At 36.4% G+C, this 19997-nt stretch overlaps 8 non-coding genes across 8 annotated transcripts; all 8 read left to right on the top strand.

The window, feature by feature from the left end:
• Positions 1-2050: 2050 nt before the first annotated feature.
• Positions 2051-2140, top strand: TRNAR-UCU (transfer RNA arginine (anticodon UCU)). The gene is given in 2 exon segments: positions 2051-2087; positions 2105-2140. It is a non-coding gene; the product is annotated as a tRNA-Arg (tRNA).
• A 5419-nt stretch (positions 2141-7559) lies between these two features.
• On the top strand, positions 7560-7649 carry TRNAR-UCU (transfer RNA arginine (anticodon UCU)). Its single transcript is given in 2 exon segments — positions 7560-7596; positions 7614-7649. It is a non-coding gene; the product is annotated as a tRNA-Arg (tRNA).
• Positions 7650-9859: 2210 nt separating this feature from the next.
• Positions 9860-9949, top strand: TRNAR-UCU (transfer RNA arginine (anticodon UCU)). The gene is given in 2 exon segments: positions 9860-9896; positions 9914-9949. It is a non-coding gene; the product is annotated as a tRNA-Arg (tRNA).
• Positions 9950-12926: 2977 nt separating this feature from the next.
• TRNAR-UCU (transfer RNA arginine (anticodon UCU)) lies at positions 12927-13016 on the top strand. The gene is given in 2 exon segments: positions 12927-12963; positions 12981-13016. It is a non-coding gene; the product is annotated as a tRNA-Arg (tRNA).
• Positions 13017-13835: 819 nt separating this feature from the next.
• On the top strand, positions 13836-13925 carry TRNAR-UCU (transfer RNA arginine (anticodon UCU)). The gene is given in 2 exon segments: positions 13836-13872; positions 13890-13925. It is a non-coding gene; the product is annotated as a tRNA-Arg (tRNA).
• A 2210-nt stretch (positions 13926-16135) lies between these two features.
• Positions 16136-16225, top strand: TRNAR-UCU (transfer RNA arginine (anticodon UCU)). The gene is given in 2 exon segments: positions 16136-16172; positions 16190-16225. It is a non-coding gene; the product is annotated as a tRNA-Arg (tRNA).
• A 677-nt stretch (positions 16226-16902) lies between these two features.
• Positions 16903-16992, top strand: TRNAR-UCU (transfer RNA arginine (anticodon UCU)). The gene is given in 2 exon segments: positions 16903-16939; positions 16957-16992. It is a non-coding gene; the product is annotated as a tRNA-Arg (tRNA).
• A 2208-nt stretch (positions 16993-19200) lies between these two features.
• Positions 19201-19290, top strand: TRNAR-UCU (transfer RNA arginine (anticodon UCU)). The gene is given in 2 exon segments: positions 19201-19237; positions 19255-19290. It is a non-coding gene; the product is annotated as a tRNA-Arg (tRNA).
• The last annotated feature ends 707 nt before the right edge of the window (positions 19291-19997 follow it).

Below are 19997 nucleotides of genomic sequence, written 5' to 3' on the forward strand. Positions count from 1 at the left end.
CATATTGCTCATAAGCAATACAACATCACTGCCAGAATCTTTGCACTTTCCTAATGTATCCTTCCTTCAGAAACATTGTCTTTATAATAGCTGTAAATGAGATAGACCAATAACACGACACCCTACACTCAGACATTTGTTTCTAGCGACATATAAAATAAAATCTACTTTCAAAGCTATTTATGGTATATTCTCTTTGTGTTTTTGTATTGTTAACCAATTGTATGGCTGCACTTTTTATCCAGTTCTTTTTTATTAAGGTATGGAATTGTTGTCCAAACATATTCACTTGGCAAGAAAATACTGTAATACCCTCTTCTCTGAATTTCTCCCCAAGCGAACAAAGGTGCAGTTCAAGGTTTCACACAGAAGTGTGATTCTAGCTACAGACATTTTATGTTTCAGAAAACAATCATTCTTTCATGTATCCCAGAAGGCTTGATAATGTGATGTGAAGTAAACACTGGATTGACAAAACTTCGATCATCCCTTACTGTACGCAAGTGGATTTTCATCTGGCTCTGTGGCGCAATGGATAGCGTGTTGGACTTCTAAATAAATTGGCAAAGTCATTCAAAGGTTGTGGGTTTGAATCCCACCAGAGTAGCATTTTTTACTTTCTTATTCAAACAAGCAACATTATGCATGTGAGGAATGTTTATTTTTGGCCGATGCTTTAATCTTAGTATTTGACCCAAGTTGAACCTATGTATCTAATACAGCATGCAACTGAATCAAAAGCAGTCCGCCTTCCATTGCAACAGGAACATATTGCTGATAAGCAATAAATCTTTACTGCCAGAAACTTGGCACTTTCCTAATGTATCCTTCCTTCAGAAACATTGTCTTTATAATAGCTGTAAATGAGATAGACCAAAACACGACACCCTACACTCAGACATTTGTTTCTAGCGACATATAAAGTAAAATCTTCTTTCAAAGCTATTTATGGTATATTCTCTTTGTGTTTTTGTATTGTTAACCAATTGTATGTCTGCACTTTTTATCCAGTTCTTTTTTATTAAGGTATGGAATTGTTGTCCAAACCAATTCACTTGGCAAGAAAATACTGTAATACCCTATTCTCTGAATTTCTCCCCAAGCGAACAAAGGTGCAGTTCAAGGTTTCACCCCGAACTGTGATTCTTGCTACAGACATCTTATGTTTCAGAAAACAATCATTCTTTCATGTATCCCAGAAGGCTTGATAATATGATGTGAAGTAAACACTGGATTGACAAAACTTCGATCATCCCTTACTGTACTCAAGTGGATTTGCATCTGGCTCTGTGACGCAATGGATAGCGCGTTGGACTTCTAAGTGAATTGGCAAAGTCATTCAAAGGTTGTGGGTTCGAATCCCACCAGAGTCGCATTTTTTACTTTCTTATTCAAACAAGGAACATTATGCATGTGAGGAATGTTTATTTTTGGCCGATGCTTTAATCTTAGTATTTGACCCAAGTTGAACCTATGTATCTAATACAGCATGCAACTGAATCAAAAGCAGTCTGCCTTCCATTGCAACAGGAACATATTGCTCATAAGCAATACAACATCACTGCCAGAAACTTTGCACTTTCCTAATGTATCCTTCCTTCAGAAACATTGTCTTTATAATAGCTGTAAATGAGATAGACCAAAAACACGACACCCTACACTCAGACATTTGTTTCTAGCGACATATAAAGTAAAATCTTCTTTCAAAGCTATTTATGGTATATTCTCTTTGTGTTTTTGTATTGTTAACCAATTGTATGTCTGCACTTTTTATCCAGTTCTTTTTTATTAAGGTATGGAATTGTTGTCCAAACCAATTCACTTGGCAAGAAAATACTGTAATACCCTATTCTCTGAATTTCTCCCCAAGCGAACAAAGGTGCAGTTCAAGGTTTCACCCCGAACTGTGATTCTTGCTACAGACATCTTATGTTTCAGAAAACAATCATTCTTTCATGTATCCCAGAAGGCTTGATAATATGATGTGAAGTAAACACTGGATTGACAAAACTTCGATCATCCCTTACTGTACGCAAGTGGATTTTCATCTGGCTCTGTGGCGCAATGGATAGCGTGTTGGACTTCTAAGAGAATTGGCATAGTCATTCAAAGGTTGTGGGTTCGAATCCCACCAGAGTCGCATTTTTTACTTTCTAATTCAAACAAGGAACATTATGCATGTGAGGAATGTTTATTTTTGGCCGATGCTTTAATCTTAGTATTTTACCCAAGTTGAACCTGTGTATCTAATACAGCATGCAACTGAATCAAAAGCAGTCTGCCTTCCATTACAACAGGAACATATTGCTCATAAGCAATACAACATCACTGCCAGAAACTTGGCACTTTCCTAATGTATCCTTCCTTCAGAAACATTGTCTTTATAATAGTTGTAAATGAGATAGACCAAAAACACGACACCCTACACTGAGACATTTGTTTCTAGCGACATATAAAGTAAAATCTTCTTTCAAAGCTATTTATGGTATATTCTCTTTGTGTTTTTGTATTGTTAACCAATTGTATGTCTGCACTTTTTATCCAGTTCTTTTTTATTAAGGTATGGAATTGTTGTCCAAACCTATTCACTTGGCAAGAAAATACTGTAATACCCTATTCTCTGAATTTCTCCCCAAGCGAACAAAGGTGCAGTTCAAGGTTTCACACAGAAGTGTGATTCTTGCTACAGACATTTTATGTTTCAGAAAACAATCATTCTTTCATGTATCCCAGAAGGCTTGATAATGTGATGTGAAGTAAACACTGGATTGACAAAACTTCGATCATCCCTTACTGTCACAAGTGAATTTTCATCTGGCTCTGTGGCGCAATGGATAGCGCATTGGACTTCTAAGTGAATTGGCAAAGTCATTCAAAGGTTGTGGGTTCGAATCCCACCAGAGTGGCTTTTTTTACTTTCTTATTCAAACAAGGAACATTATGCATGTGAGGAATGTTTATTTTTGGCCGATGCTTTAATCTTAGTATTTGACCCAAGTTGAACCTATGTATCTAATACAGCATGCAACTGAATCAAAAGCAGTCTGCCTTCCATTGCAACAGGAACATATTGCTCATAAGCAATACAACATCACTGCCAGAATCTTTGCACTTTCCTAATGTATCCTTCCTTCAGAAACATTGTCTTTATAATAGCTGTAAATGAGATAGACCAATAACACGACACCCTACACTCAGACATTTGATTCTAGCGATATATAAAATAAAATCTACTTTCAAAGCTATTTATGGTATATTCTCTTTGTGTTTTTGTATTGTTAACCAATTGTATGGCTGCACTTTTTATCCAGTTCTTTTTTATTAAGGTATGGAATTGTTGTCCAAACATATTCACTTGGCAAGAAAATACTGTAATACCCTCTTCTCTGAATTTCTCCCCAAGCGAACAAAGGTGCAGTTCAAGGTTTCACACAGAAGTGTGATTCTAGCTACAGACATTTTATGTTTCAGAAAACAATCATTCTTTCATGTATCCCAGAAGGCTTGATAATGTGATGTGAAGTAAACACTGGATTGACAAAACTTCGATCATCCCTTACTGTACGCAAGTGGATTTTCATCTGGCTCTGTGGCGCAATGGATAGCTTGTTGGACTTCTAAATAAATTGGCAAAGTCATTCAAAGGTTGTGGGTTCGAATCCCACCAGAGTAGCATTTTTTACTTTCTTATTCAAACAAGCAACATTATGCATGTGAGGAATGTTTATTTTTGGCCGATGCTTTAATCTTAGTATTTGACCCAAGTTGAACCTATGTATCTAATACAGCATGCAACTGAATCAAAAGCAGTCCGCCTTCCATTGCAACAGGAACATATTTCTGATAAGCAATAAAACTTTACTGCCAGAAACTTGGCACTTTCCTAATGTATCCTTCCTTCAGAAACATTGTCTTTATAATAGCTGTAAATGAGATAGACCAAAAACACGACACCCTACACTCAGACATTTGTTTCTAGCGACATATAAAGTAAAATCTTCTTTCAAAGCTATTTATGGTATATTCTCTTTGTGCTTTTGTATTGTTAACCAATTGTATGTCTGCACTTTTTATCCAGTTCTTTTTTATTAAGGTATGGAATTGTTGTCCAAACGTATTCAGTATGCAAGAAAATACAGTAATAACCTATTCTCCTAATTTCTCCCCAAGCGAACAAAGGTGCAGTTCAAGGTTTCACCCCGAACTGCGATTCTTGCTACAGACATTTTATGTTTCAGAAAACAATCATTCTTTCATGTATCCCAGAAGGCTTGATAATATGATGTGAAGTAAACACTGGATTGACAAAACTTCGATCATCCCTTAATGTACGAAAGTTGGTTTTCATATGGCTCTGTGGCGCAATGGATAGCGCGTTAGACTTCTAAGTGAAATTGCAAAATCATTCAAAGATTGTGGGTTCGAATCCCACCAAAGTCGCATTTTTTACTTTCTTATTCAAACAAGGAACATTATGCATGTGAGGAATGTTTATTTTTGGCCGATGCTTTAATCTTAGTATTTGACCCAAGTTGAACCTATGTATCTAATACAGCATGCAACTGAATCAAAAGCAGTCTGCCTTCCATTGCAACAGGAGCATATTGCTCATAAGCAATACAACATTACTGCCAGAAACTTGGCACTTTCCTAATGTATCCTTCCTTCAGAAACATTGTCTTTATAATAGCTGTAAATGAGATAGACCAAAAACACGACACCCTACACTCAGACATTTGTTTCTAGCGACATATAAACTAAAATCTTCTTTCAAAGCTATTTATGGTATATTCTCTTTGTGTTTTTGTATTGTTAACCAATTGTATGTCTGCACTTTTTATCCAGTTCTTTTTTATTAAGGTATGGAATTGTTGTCCAAACCTATTCACTTGGCAAGAAAATACTGTAATACCCTATTCTCTGAATTTCTCCCCAAGCGAACAAAGGTGCAGTTCAAGGTTTCACACAGAAGTGTGATTCTTGCTACAGACATTTTATGTTTCAGAAGCCAATCATTCTTTCTTGTATCCCAGAAGGCTTGATAATATGATGTGAAGTAAATACTGGATTGACAAAACTTCGATCATCCCTTACTGTACGCAAGTTGATTTTCATCTGGCTCTGTGGCGCAATGGATAGTGCATTGGACTTCTAAGTGAATTTGCAAAGTCATTCAAAGGTTGTGGGTTCGAATCTCACCAGAGTAGCATTTTTTACTTTCTTATTCAAACAAGCAACATTATGCATGTGAGGAATGTTTATTTTTGGCCGATGCTTTAATCTTAGTATTTGACTCAAGTTGAACCTATGTATCTAATACAGCATGCAACTGAATCAAAAGCAGTCTGCCTTCCATTGCAACAGGAACATATTGCTCATAAGCAATACAACATCACTGCCAGAATCTTTGCACTTTCCTAATGTATCCTTCCTTCAGAAACATTGTCTTTATAATAGCTGTAAATGAGATAGACCAATAACACGACACCCTACACTCAGACATTTGTTTCTAGCGACATATAAAATAAAATCTACTTTCAAAGCTATTTATGGTATATTCTCTTTGTGTTTTTGTATTGTTAACCAATTGTATGGCTGCACTTTTTATCCAGTTCTTTTTTATTAAGGTATGGAATTGTTGTCCAAACATATTCACTTGGCAAGAAAATACTGTAATACCCTCTTCTCTGAATTTCTCCCCAAGCGAACAAAGGTGCAGTTCAAGGTTTCACACAGAAGTGTGATTCTAGCTACAGACATTTTATGTTTCAGAAAACAATCATTCTTTCATGTATCCCAGAAGGCTTGATAATGTGATGTGAAGTAAACACTGGATTGACAAAACTTCGATCATCCCTTACTGTACGCAAGTGGATTTTCATCTGGCTCTGTGGCGCAATGGATAGCGTGTTGGACTTCTAAATAAATTGGCAAAGTCATTCAAAGGTTGTGGGTTTGAATCCCACCAGAGTAGCATTTTTTACTTTCTTATTCAAACAAGCAACATTATGCATGTGAGGAATGTTTATTTTTGGCCGATGCTTTAATCTTAGTATTTGACCCAAGTTGAACCTATGTATCTAATACAGCATGCAACTGAATCAAAAGCAGTCCGCCTTCCATTGCAACAGGAACATATTGCTGATAAGCAATAAATCTTTACTGCCAGAAACTTGGCACTTTCCTAATGTATCCTTCCTTCAGAAACATTGTCTTTATAATAGCTGTAAATGAGATAGACCAAAACACGACACCCTACACTCAGACATTTGTTTCTAGCGACATATAAAGTAAAATCTTCTTTCAAAGCTATTTATGGTATATTCTCTTTGTGTTTTTGTATTGTTAACCAATTGTATGTCTGCACTTTTTATCCAGTTCTTTTTTATTAAGGTATGGAATTGTTGTCCAAACCAATTCACTTGGCAAGAAAATACTGTAATACCCTATTCTCTGAATTTCTCCCCAAGCGAACAAAGGTGCAGTTCAAGGTTTCACCCCGAACTGTGATTCTTGCTACAGACATCTTATGTTTCAGAAAACAATCATTCTTTCATGTATCCCAGAAGGCTTGATAATATGATGTGAAGTAAACACTGGATTGACAAAACTTCGATCATCCCTTACTGTACTCAAGTGGATTTGCATCTGGCTCTGTGACGCAATGGATAGCGCGTTGGACTTCTAAGTGAATTGGCAAAGTCATTCAAAGGTTGTGGGTTCGAATCCCACCAGAGTCGCATTTTTTACTTTCTTATTCAAACAAGGAACATTATGCATGTGAGGAATGTTTATTTTTGGCCGATGCTTTAATCTTAGTATTTGACCCAAGTTGAACCTATGTATCTAATACAGCATGCAACTGAATCAAAAGCAGTCTGCCTTCCATTGCAACAGGAACATATTGCTCATGAGCAATACAACATCACTGCCAGAAACTTGGCACTTTTCTAATGTATCCTTCCTTCAGAAACATTGTCTTTATAATAGCTGTAAATGAGATAGACCAAAACACGACACCCTACACTCAGACATTTGTTTCTAGCGACATATAAAGTAAAATCTTCTTTCAAAGCTATTTATGGTATATTCTCTTTGTGTTTTTGTATTGTTAACCAATTGTATGTCTGCACTTTTTATCCAGTTCTTTTTTATTAAGGTATGGAATTGTTGTCCAAACCAATTCACTTGGCAAGAAAATACTGTAATACCCTATTCTCTGAATTTCTCCCCAAGCGAACAAAGGTGCAGTTCAAGGTTTCACCCCGAACTGTGATTCTTGCTACAGACATCTTATGTTTCAGAAAACAATCATTCTTTCATGTATCCCAGAAGGCTTGATAATATGATGTGAAGTAAACACTGGATTGACAAAACTTCGAACAAAGGTGCAGTTCAAGGTTTCACAAAGAAGTGTGATTCTTGCTACAGACATTTTATGTTTCAGAAAACAATCATTCTTTCATGTATCCCAGAAGGCTTGATAATGTGATGTGAAGTAAACACTGGATTGACAAAACTTCGATCATCCCTTACTGTACGCAAGTGGATTTTTATCTGGCTCTGTGGCGCAATGGATAGCGCGTTGGACTTCTAAGTGAATTTGCAAAGTCATTCAAAGGTTGTGGGTTTGAATCCCACCAGAGTCGCATTTTTTACTTTCTTATTCAAACAAGGAACATTATGCATGTGAGGAATGTCTATTTTTGGCCGATGCTTTAATCTTAGTATTTGACCCAAGTTGAACCTATGTATCTAATACAGCATGCAACTGAATCAAAAGCAGTCCGCCTTCCATTGCAACAGGAACATATTGCTGATAAGCAATAAAACATTACTGCCAGAAACTTGGCACTTTCCTAATGTATCCTTCCTTCAGAAACATGGTCTTTATAACAGCTGTAAATGAGATAGACCAAAAACACGACACCCTACACTCAGACATTTGTTTCTAGCGACATATAAAGTAAAATCTTCTTTCAAAGCTATTTATGGTATATTCTCTTTGTGTTTTTGTATTGTTAACCAATTGTATGTCTGCACTTTTTATCCAGTTCTTTTTTATTAAGGTATGGAATTGTTGTCCAAACGTATTCAGTTTGCAAGAAAATACAGTAATAACCTATTCTCCTAATTTCTCCCCAAGCGAACAAAGGTGCAGTTCAAGGTTTCACCCCGAACTGCGATTCTTGCTACAGACATTTTATGTTTCAAAAAACAATCATTCTTTCATGTATCCCAGAAGGCTTGATAATATGATGTGAAGTAAACACTGGATTGACAAAACTTCGATCATCCCTTCCTGTACTCAAGTGGATTTTCATCTGGCTCTGTGGCGCAATGGATAGCGCGTTGGACTTCTAAGTGAAATTGCAAAATCATTCAAAGGTTTTGGGTTCGAATCCCACCAAAGTCGCATTTTTTACTTTCTTATTCAAACAAGGAACATTATGCATGTGAGGAATGTTTATTTTTGGCCGATGCTTTAATCTTAGTATTTGACCCAAGTTGAACCTATGTATCTAATACAGCATGCAACTGAATCAAAAGCAGTCTGCCTTCCATTGCAACAGGAACATATTGCTCATAAGCAATACAACATTACTGCCAGAAACTTGGCACTTTCCTAATGTATCCTTCCTTCAGAAACATTGTCTTTATAATAGCTGTAAATGAGATAGACCAAAAACACGACACCCTACACTCAGACATTTGTTAATAGCGACATATAAAGTAAAATCTTCTTTCAAATCTATTTATGGTATATTCTCTTTGTGTTTTTGTATTGTTAACCAATTGTATTTCTGCACTTTTTATCCAGTTCTTTTTTATTAAGGTATGGAATTGTTGTCCAAACCTATTCACTTGGCAAGAAAATACTGTAATACCCTATTCTCTGAATTTCTCCCCAAGCGAACAAAGGTGCAGTTCAAGGTTTCACACAGAAGTGTGATTCTTGCTACAGACATTTTATGTTTCAGAAGTCAATCATTCTTTCTTGTATCCCAGAAGGCTTGATAATATGATGTGAAGTAAACACTGGATTGACAAAACTTCGATCATCCCTTACTGTACGCAAGTTGATTTTCATCTGGCTCTGTGGCGCAATGGATAGTGCATTGGACTTCTAAGTGAATTTGCAAAGTCATTCAAAGGTTGTGGGTTCGAATCCCACCAGAGTAGCATTTTTTACTTTCTTATTCAAACAAGCAACATTATGCATGTGAGGAATGTTTATTTTTGGCCGATGCTTTAATCTTAGTATTTGACCCAAGTTGAACCTATGTATCTAATACAGCATGCAACTGAATCAAAAGCAGTCCGCCTTCCTTGCAACAGGAACATATTGCTCATAAGCAATACAACATTACTGCCAGAAACTTGGCACTTTCCTAATGTATCCTTCCTTCAGAAACATGGTCTTTATAACAGCTGTAAATGAGATAGACCAAAAACACGACACCCTACACTCAGACATTTGTTTCTAGCGACATATAAAGTAAAATCTTCTTTCAAAGCTATTTATGGTATATTCTCTTTGTGTTTTTGTATTGTTAACCAATTGTATGTCTGCACTTTTTATCCAGTTCTTTTTTATTAAGGTATGGAATTGTTGTCCAAACCAATTCACTTGGCAAGAAAATACTGTAATACCCTATTCTCTGAATTTCTCCCCAAGCGAACAAAGGTGCAGTTCAAGGTTTCACAAAGAAGTGTGATTCTTGCCACAGACATTTTATGCTTCAGAAAACAATCATTCTTTCATGTATCCCAGAAGGCTTGATAATGTGATGTGAAGTAAACACTGGATTGACAAAACTTCGATCATCCCTTACTGTACGCAAATGGATTTTTATCTGGCTCTGTGGCGCAATGGGTAGCGCGTTGGACTTCTAAGTGAATTTGCAAAGTCATTCAAAGGTTGTGGGTTTGAATCCCACCAGAGTCGCATTTTTTACTTTCTTATTCAAACAAGGAACATTATGCATGTGAGGAATGTCTATTTTTGGCCGATGCTTTAATCTTAGTATTTGACCCAAGTTGAACCTATGTATCTAATACAGCATGCAACTGAATCAAAAGCAGTCTGCCTTCCATTGCAACAGGAACATATTGCTCATGAGCAATACAACATCACTGCCAGAAACCTTGCACTTTCCTAATGTATCCTTCCTTCAGAAACATTGTCTTTATAATAGCTGTAAATGAGATAGACCAAAAACACGACACCCTACACTCAGACATTTGTTTCTAGCGACATATAAAGTAAAATCTTCTTTCAAAGCTATTTATGGTATATTCTCTTTGTGTTTTTGTATTGTTAACCAATTGTATGTCTGCACTTTTTATCCAGTTCTTTTTTATTAAGGTATGGAATTGTTGTCCAAACCAATTCACTTGGCAAGAAAATACTGTAATACCCTATTCTCTGAATTTCTCCCCAAGCGAACAAAGGTGCAGTTCAAGGTTTCACAAAGAAGTGTGATTCTTGCTACAGACATTTTATGTTTCAGAAAACAATCATTCTTTCATGTATCCCAGAAGGCTTGATAATGTGATGTGAAGTAAACACTGGATTGACAAAACTTCGATCATCCCTTACTGTACGCAAGTGGATTTTTATCTGGCTCTGTGGCGCAATGGATAGCGCGTTGAACTTCTAAGTGAATTTGCAAAGTCATTCAAAGGTTGTGGGTTTGAATCCCACCAGAGTCGCATTTTTTACTTTCTTATTCAAACAAGGAACATTATGCATGTGAGGAATGTCTATTTTTGGCCGATGCTTTAATCTTAGTATTTGACCCAAGTTGAACCTATGTATCTAATACAGCATGCAACTGAATCAAAAGCAGTCCGCCTTCCATTGCAACAGGAACATATTGCTGATAAGCAATAAAACATTACTGCCAGAAACTTGGCACTTTCCTAATGTATCCTTCCTTCAGAAACATGGTCTTTATAACAGCTGTAAATGAGATAGACCAAAAACACGACACCCTACACTCAGACATTTGTTTCTAGCGACATATAAAGTAAAATCTTCTTTCAAAGCTATTTATGGTATATTCTCTTTGTGTTTTTGTATTGTTAACCAATTGTATGTCTGCACTTTTTATCCAGTTCTTTTTTATTAAGGTATGGAATTGTTGTCCAAACGTATTCAGTTTGCAAGAAAATACAGTAATAACCTATTCTCCTAATTTCTCCCCAAGCGAACAAAGGTGCAGTTCAAGGTTTCACCCCGAACTGCGATTCTTGCTACAGACATTTTATGTTTCAGAAAACAATCATTCTTTCATGTATCCCAGAAGGCTTGATAATATGATGTGAAGTAAACACTGGATTGACAAAACTTCGATCATCCCTTCCTGTACTCAAGTGGATTTTCATCTGGCTCTGTGGCGCAATGGATAGCGCGTTGGACTTCTAAGTGAAATTGCAAAATCATTCAAAGGTTTTGGGTTCGAATCCCACCAAAGTCGCATTTTTTACTTTCTTATTCAAACAAGGAACATTATGCATGTGAGGAATGTTTATTTTTGGCCGATGCTTTAATCTTAGTATTTGACCCAAGTTGAACCTATGTATCTAATACAGCATGCAACTGAATCAAAAGCAGTCTGCCTTCCATTGCAACAGGAACATATTGCTCATAAGCAATACAACATTACTGCCAGAAACTTGGCACTTTCCTAATGTATCCTTCCTTCAGAAACATTGTCTTTATAATAGCTGTAAATGAGATAGACCAAAAACACGACACCCTACACTCAGACATTTGTTAATAGCGACATATAAAGTAAAATCTTCTTTCAAATCTATTTATGGTATATTCTCTTTGTGTTTTTGTATTGTTAACCAATTGTATTTCTGCACTTTTTATCCAGTTCTTTTTTATTAAGGTATGGAATTGTTGTCCAAACCTATTCACTTGGCAAGAAAATACTGTAATACCCTATTCTCTGAATTTCTCCCCAAGCGAACAAAGGTGCAGTTCAAGGTTTCACACAGAAGTGTGATTCTTGCTACAGACATTTTATGTTTCAGAAGTCAATCATTCTTTCTTGTATCCCAGAAGGCTTGATAATATGATGTGAAGTAAACACTGGATTGACAAAACTTCGATCATCCCTTACTGTACGCAAGTTGATTTTCATCTGGCTCTGTGGCGCAATGGATAGTGCATTGGACTTCTAAGTGAATTTGCAAAGTCATTCAAAGGTTGTGGGCTCGAATCCCACCAGAGTAGCATTTTTTACTTTCTTATTCAAACAAGCAACATTATGCATGTGAGGAATGTTTATTTTTGGCCGATGCTTTAATCTTAGTATTTGACCCAAGTTGAACCTATGTATCTAATACAGCATGCAACTGAATCAAAAGCAGTCCGCCTTCCTTGCAACAGGAACATATTGCTCATAAGCAATACAACATTACTGCCAGAAACTTGGCACTTTCCTAATGTATCCTTCCTTCAGAAACATGGTCTTTATAACAGCTGTAAATGAGATAGACCAAAAACACGACACCCTACACTCAGACATTTGTTTCTAGCGACATATAAAGTAAAATCTTCTTTCAAAGCTATTTATGGTATATTCTCTTTGTGTTTTTGTATTGTTAACCAATTGTATGTCTGCACTTTTTATCCAGTTCTTTTTTATTAAGGTATGGAATTGTTGTCCAAACCAATTCACTTGGCAAGAAAATACTGTAATACCCTATTCTCTGAATTTCTCCCCAAGCGAACAAAGGTGCAGTTCAAGGTTTCACAAAGAAGTGTGATTCTTGCCACAGACATTTTATGCTTCAGAAAACAATCATTCTTTCATGTATCCCAGAAGGCTTGATAATGTGATGTGAAGTAAACACTGGATTGACAAAACTTCGATCATCCCTTACTGTACGCAAATGGATTTTTATCTGGCTCTGTGGCGCAATGGGTAGCGCGTTGGACTTCTAAGTGAATTTGCAAAGTCATTCAAAGGTTGTGGGTTTGAATCCCACCAGAGTCGCATTTTTTACTTTCTTATTCAAACAAGGAACATTATGCATGTGAGGAATGTTTATTTTTGGCCGATGCTTTAATCTTAGTATTTGACCCAAGTTGAACCTATGTATCTAATACAGCATGCAACTGAATCAAAAGCAGTCTGCCTTCCATTGCAACAGGAACATATTGCTCATGAGCAATACAACATCACTGCCAGAAACTTGGCACTTTTCTAATGTATCCTTCCTTCAGAAACATTGTCTTTATAATAGCTGTAAATGAGATAGACCAAAACACGACACCCTACACTCAGACATTTGTTTCTAGCGACATATAAAGTAAAATCTTCTTTCAAAGCTATTTATGGTATATTCTCTTTGTGTTTTTGTATTGTTAACCAATTGTATGTCTGCACTTTTTATCCAGTTCTTTTTTATTAAGGTATGGAATTGTTGTCCAAACCAATTCACTTGGCAAGAAAATACTGTAATACCCTATTCTCTGAATTTCTCCCCAAGCGAACAAAGGTGCAGTTCAAGGTTTCACCCCGAACTGTGATTCTTGCTACAGACATCTTATGTTTCAGAAAACAATCATTCTTTCATGTATCCCAGAAGGCTTGATAATATGATGTGAAGTAAACACTGGATTGACAAAACTTCGAACAAAGGTGCAGTTCAAGGTTTCACAAAGAAGTGTGATTCTTGCTACAGACATTTTATGTTTCAGAAAACAATCATTCTTTCATGTATCCCAGAAGGCTTGATAATGTGATGTGAAGTAAACACTGGATTGACAAAACTTCGATCATCCCTTACTGTACGCAAGTGGATTTTTATCTGGCTCTGTGGCGCAATGGATAGCGCGTTGGACTTCTAAGTGAATTTGCAAAGTCATTCAAAGGTTGTGGGTTTGAATCCCACCAGAGTCGCATTTTTTACTTTCTTATTCAAACAAGGAACATTATGCATGTGAGGAATGTCTATTTTTGGCCGATGCTTTAATCTTAGTATTTGACCCAAGTTGAACCTATGTATCTAATACAGCATGCAACTGAATCAAAAGCAGTCCGCCTTCCATTGCAACAGGAACATATTGCTGATAAGCAATAAAACATTACTGCCAGAAACTTGGCACTTTCCTAATGTATCCTTCCTTCAGAAACATGGTCTTTATAACAGCTGTAAATGAGATAGACCAAAAACACGACACCCTACACTCAGACATTTGTTTCTAGCGACATATAAAGTAAAATCTTCTTTCAAAGCTATTTATGGTATATTCTCTTTGTGTTTTTGTATTGTTAACCAATTGTATGTCTGCACTTTTTATCCAGTTCTTTTTTATTAAGGTATGGAATTGTTGTCCAAACGTATTCAGTTTGCAAGAAAATACAGTAATAACCTATTCTCCTAATTTCTCCCCAAGCGAACAAAGGTGCAGTTCAAGGTTTCACCCCGAACTGCGATTCTTGCTACAGACATTTTATGTTTCAGAAAACAATCATTCTTTCATGTATCCCAGAAGGCTTGATAATATGATGTGAAGTAAACACTGGATTGACAAAACTTCGATCATCCCTTCCTGTACTCAAGTGGATTTTCATCTGGCTCTGTGGCGCAATGGATAGCGCGTTGGACTTCTAAGTGAAATTGCAAAATCATTCAAAGGTTTTGGGTTCGAATCCCACCAAAGTCGCATTTTTTACTTTCTTATTCAAACAAGGAACATTATGCATGTGAGGAATGTTTATTTTTGGCCGATGCTTTAATCTTAGTATTTGACCCAAGTTGAACCTATGTATCTAATACAGCATGCAACTGAATCAAAAGCAGTCTGCCTTCCATTGCAACAGGAACATATTGCTCATAAGCAATACAACATTACTGCCAGAAACTTGGCACTTTCCTAATGTATCCTTCCTTCAGAAACATTGTCTTTATAATAGCTGTAAATGAGATAGACCAATAACACGACACCCTACACTCAGACATTTGTTTCTAGCGACATATAAAGTAAAATCTTCTTTCAAAGCTATTTATGGTATATTCTCTTTGTGTTTTTGTATTGTTAACCAATTGTATTTCTGCACTTTTTATCCAGTTCTTTTTTATTAAGGTATGGAATTGTTGTCCAAACCTATTCACTTGGCAAGAAAATACTGTAATACCCTATTCTCTGAATTTCTCCCCAAGCGAACAAAGGTGCAGTTCAAGGTTTCACACAGAAGTGTGATTCTTGCTACAGACATTTTATGTTTCAGAAGTCAATCATTCTTTCTTGTATCCCAGAAGGCTTGATAATATGATGTGAAGTAAACACTGGATTGACAAAACTTCGATCATCCCTTACTGTACGCAAGTTGATTTTCATCTGGCTCTGTGGCGCAATGGATAGTGCATTGGACTTCTAAGTGAATTTGCAAAGTCATTCAAAGGTTGTGGGTTCGAATCCCACCAGAGTAGCATTTTTTACTTTCTTATTCAAACAAGCAACATTATGCATGTGAGGAATGTTTATTTTTGGCCGATGCTTTAATCTTAGTATTTGACCCAAGTTGAACCTATGTATCTAATACAGCATGCAACTGAATCAAAAGCAGTCCGCCTTCCTTGCAACAGGAACATATTGCTCATAAGCAATACAACATTACTGCCAGAAACTTGGCACTTTCCTAATGTATCCTTCCTTCAGAAACATGGTCTTTATAACAGCTGTAAATGAGATAGACCAAAAACACGACACCCTACACTCAGACATTTGTTTCTAGCGACATATAAAGTAAAATCTTCTTTCAAAGCTATTTATGGTATATTCTCTTTGTGTTTTTGTATTGTTAACCAATTGTATGTCTGCACTTTTTATCCAGTTCTTTTTTATTAAGGTATGGAATTGTTGTCCAAACCAATTCACTTGGCAAGAAAATACTGTAATACCCTATTCTCTGAATTTCTCCCCAAGCGAACAAAGGTGCAGTTCAAGGTTTCACAAAGAAGTGTGATTCTTGCCACAGACATTTTATGCTTCAGAAAACAATCATTCTTTCATGTATCCCAGAAGGCTTGATAATGTGATGTGAAGTAAACACTGGATTGACAAAACTTCGATCATCCCTTACTGTACGCAAATGGATTTTTATCTGGCTCTGTGGCGCAATGGGTAGCGCGTTGGACTTCTAAGTGAATTTGCAAAGTCATTCAAAGGTTGTGGGTTTGAATCCCACCAGAGTCGCATTTTTTACTTTCTTATTCAAACAAGGAACATTATGCATGTGAGGAATGTCTATTTTTGGCCGATGCTTTAATCTTAGTATTTGACCCAAGTTGAACCTATGTATCTAATACAGCATGCAACTGAATCAAAAGCAGTCTGCCTTCCATTGCAACAGGAACATATTGCTCATGAGCAATAAAACATCACTGCCAGAAACCTTGCACTTTCCTAATGTATCCTTCCTTCAGAAACATTGTCTTTATAATAGCTGTAAATGAGATAGACCAAAAACACGACACCCTACACTCAGACATTTGTTTCTAGCGACATATAAAGTAAAATCTTCTTTCAAAGCTATTTATGGTATATTCTCTTTGTGTTCTTGTATTGTTAACCAATTGTATGTCTGCACTTTTTATCCAGTTCTTTTTTATTAAGGTATGGAATTGTTGTCCAAACCAATTCACTTGGCAAGAAAATACTGTAATACCCTATTCTCTGAATTTCTCCCCAAGCGAACAAAGGTGCAGTTCAAGGTTTCACAAAGAAGTGTGATTCTTGCTACAGACATTTTATGTTTCAGAAAACAATCATTCTTTCATGTATCCCAGAAGGCTTGATAATGTGATGTGAAGTAAACACTGGATTGACAAAACTTCGATCATCCCTTACTGTACGCAAGTGGATTTTTATCTGGCTCTGTGGCGCAATGGATAGCGCGTTGGACTTCTAAGTGAATTTGCAAAGTCATTCAAAGGTTGTGGGTTTGAATCCCACCAGAGTCGCATTTTTTACTTTCTTATTCAAACAAGGAACATTATGCATGTGAGGAATGTCTATTTTTGGCCGATGCTTTAATCTTAGTATTTGACCCAAGTTGAACCTATGTATCTAATACAGCATGCAACTGAATCAAAAGCAGTCCGCCTTCCATTGCAACAGGAACATATTGCTGATAAGCAATAAAACATTACTGCCAGAAACTTGGCACTTTCCTAATGTATCCTTCCTTCAGAAACATGGTCTTTATAACAGCTGTAAATGAGATAGACCAAAAACACGACACCCTACACTCAGACATTTGTTTCTAGCGACATATAAAGTAAAATCTTCTTTCAAAGCTATTTATGGTATATTCTCTTTGTGTTTTTGTATTGTTAACCAATTGTATGTCTGCACTTTTTATCCAGTTCTTTTTTATTAAGGTATGGAATTGTTGTCCAAACGTATTCAGTTTGCAAGAAAATACAGTAATAACCTATTCTCCTAATTTCTCCCCAAGCGAACAAAGGTGCAGTTCAAGGTTTCACACAGAAGTGTGATTCTTGCTACAGACATTTTATGTTTCAGAAGTCAATCATTCTTTCTTGTATCCCAGAAGGCTTGATAATATGATGTGAAGTAAACACTGGATTGACAAAACTTCGATCATCCCTTACTGTACGCAAGTTGATTTTCATCTGGCTCTGTGGCGCAATGGATAGTGCATTGGACTTCTAAGTGAATTTGCAAAGTCATTCAAAGGTTGTGGGTTCGAATCCCACCAGAGTAGCATTTTTTACTTTCTTATTCAAACAAGCAACATTATGCATGTGAGGAATGTTTATTTTTGGCCGATGCTTTAATCTTAGTATTTGACCCAAGTTGAACCTATGTATCTAATACAGCATGCAACTGAATCAAAAGCAGTCCGCCTTCCTTGCAACAGGAACATATTGCTCATAAGCAATACAACATTACTGCCAGAAACTTGGCACTTTCCTAATGTATCCTTCCTTCAGAAACATGGTCTTTATAACAGCTGTAAATGAGATAGACCAAAAACACGACACCCTACACTCAGACATTTGTTTCTAGCGACATATAAAGTAAAATCTTCTTTCAAAGCTATTTATGGTATATTCTCTTTGTATTTTTGTATTGTTAACCAATTGTATGTCTGCACTTTTTATCCAGTTCTTTTTTATTAAGGTATGGAATTGTTGTCCAAACGTATTCGGTTTTCAAGAAAATACAGTAATACCCTATTCTCCGAATTTATCCCTAAAGGAACAAAGGTGGAGTTCAAGGTTTCACCCAGAAGTGTGATTCTTCTACAGACTTTTTATGTTTCAGAAAATAATTATTCTTTCTTGTATCGCAGAAGGCTTGATAATATGATGTGAAGTAAACACTGGATTGACAAAACTTCGATCATCCCTTACTGTACTCAAGTGGATTTTCATCTGGCTCTGTGGCGCAATGGATAGCGCGTTGGACTTCTAAGTGAATTGGCAAAGTCATTCAAAGGTTGTGGGTTCGAATCCCACCAGAGTAGCATTTTTTACTTTCTTATTCAAACAAGCAACATTATGCATGTGAGGAATGTTTATTTTTGGCCGATGCTTTAATCTTAGTATTTGACCCAAGTTGAACCTATGTATCTAATACAGCATGCAACTGAATCAAAAGCAGTCTGCCTTCCATTGCAACAGGAACATATTGCTCATGAGCAATACAACATCACTGCCAGAAACTTGGCACTTTTCTAATGTATCCTTCCTTCAGAAACATTGTCTTTATAACAGCTGTAAATGAGATAGACCAAAACACGACACCCTACACTCAGACATTTGTTTCTAGCGACATATAAAGTAAAATCTTCTTTCAAAGCTATTTATGGTATATTCTCTTTGTGTTTTTGTATTGTTAACCAATTGTATGTCTGCACTTTTTATCCAGTTCTTTTTTATTACGGTATGGAATTGTTGTCCAAACGTATTCAGTATGCAACTAAATACAGTAATAACCTATTCTCCTAATTTCTCCCCAAGCGAACAAAGGTGCAGTTCAAGGTATCACCCCGAACTGCGATTCTTGCTACAGACATTTTATGTTTCAGAAAACAATCATTCTTTCATGTATCCCAGAAGGCTTGATAATATGATGTGAAGTAAACACTGGATTGACAAAACTTCGATCATCCCTTACTGTACTCAAGTGGATTTTCATCTGGCTCTGTGGCGCAATGGATAGCGCGTTGGACTTCTAAGTGAATTGGCAAAGTCATTCAAAGGTTGTGGGTTCGAATCCCACCAGAGTCGCATTTTTTACTTTCTTATTCAAACAAGGAACATTATGCATGTGAGGAATGTTTATTTTTGGCCGATGCTTTAATCTTAGTATTTGACCCAAGTTGAACCTATGTATCTAATACAGCATGCAACTGAATCAAAAGCAGTCCGCCTTCCTTGCAACAGGAACATATTGCTCATAAGCAATACAACATTACTGCCAGAAACTTGGCACTTTCCTAATGTATCCTTCCTTCAGAAACATGGTCTTTATAACAGCTGTAAATGAGATAGACCAAAAACACGACACCCTACACTCAGACATTTGTTTCTAGCGACATATAAAGTAAAATCTTCTTTCAAAGCTATTTATGGTATATTCTCTTTGTGTTTTTGTATTGTTAACCAATTGTATGTCTGCACTTTTTATCCAGTTCTTTTTTATTAAGGTATGGAATTGTTGTCCAAACGTATTCGGTTTGCAAGAAAATACAGTAATACCCTATTCTCCGAATTTATCCCTAAAGGAACAAAGGTGGAGTTCAAGGTTTCACCCAGAAGTGTGATTCTTCTACAGACTTTTTATGTTTCAGAAAATAATTATTCTTTCTTGTATCGCAGAAGGCTTGATAATATGATGTGAAGTAAACACTGGATTGACAAAACTTCGATCATCCCTTACTGTACTCAAGTGGATTTTCATCTGGCTCTGTGGCGCAATGGATAGCGCGTTGGAC

This window comes from Ambystoma mexicanum, assembly GCF_040938575.1.
Source record: "Ambystoma mexicanum isolate Mex_15411 chromosome 12 unlocalized genomic scaffold, UKY_AmexF1_1 Mex_chr12_unloc.1, whole genome shotgun sequence".
NCBI classification, from domain to species: Eukaryota; Metazoa; Chordata; class Amphibia; order Caudata; family Ambystomatidae; genus Ambystoma; species Ambystoma mexicanum.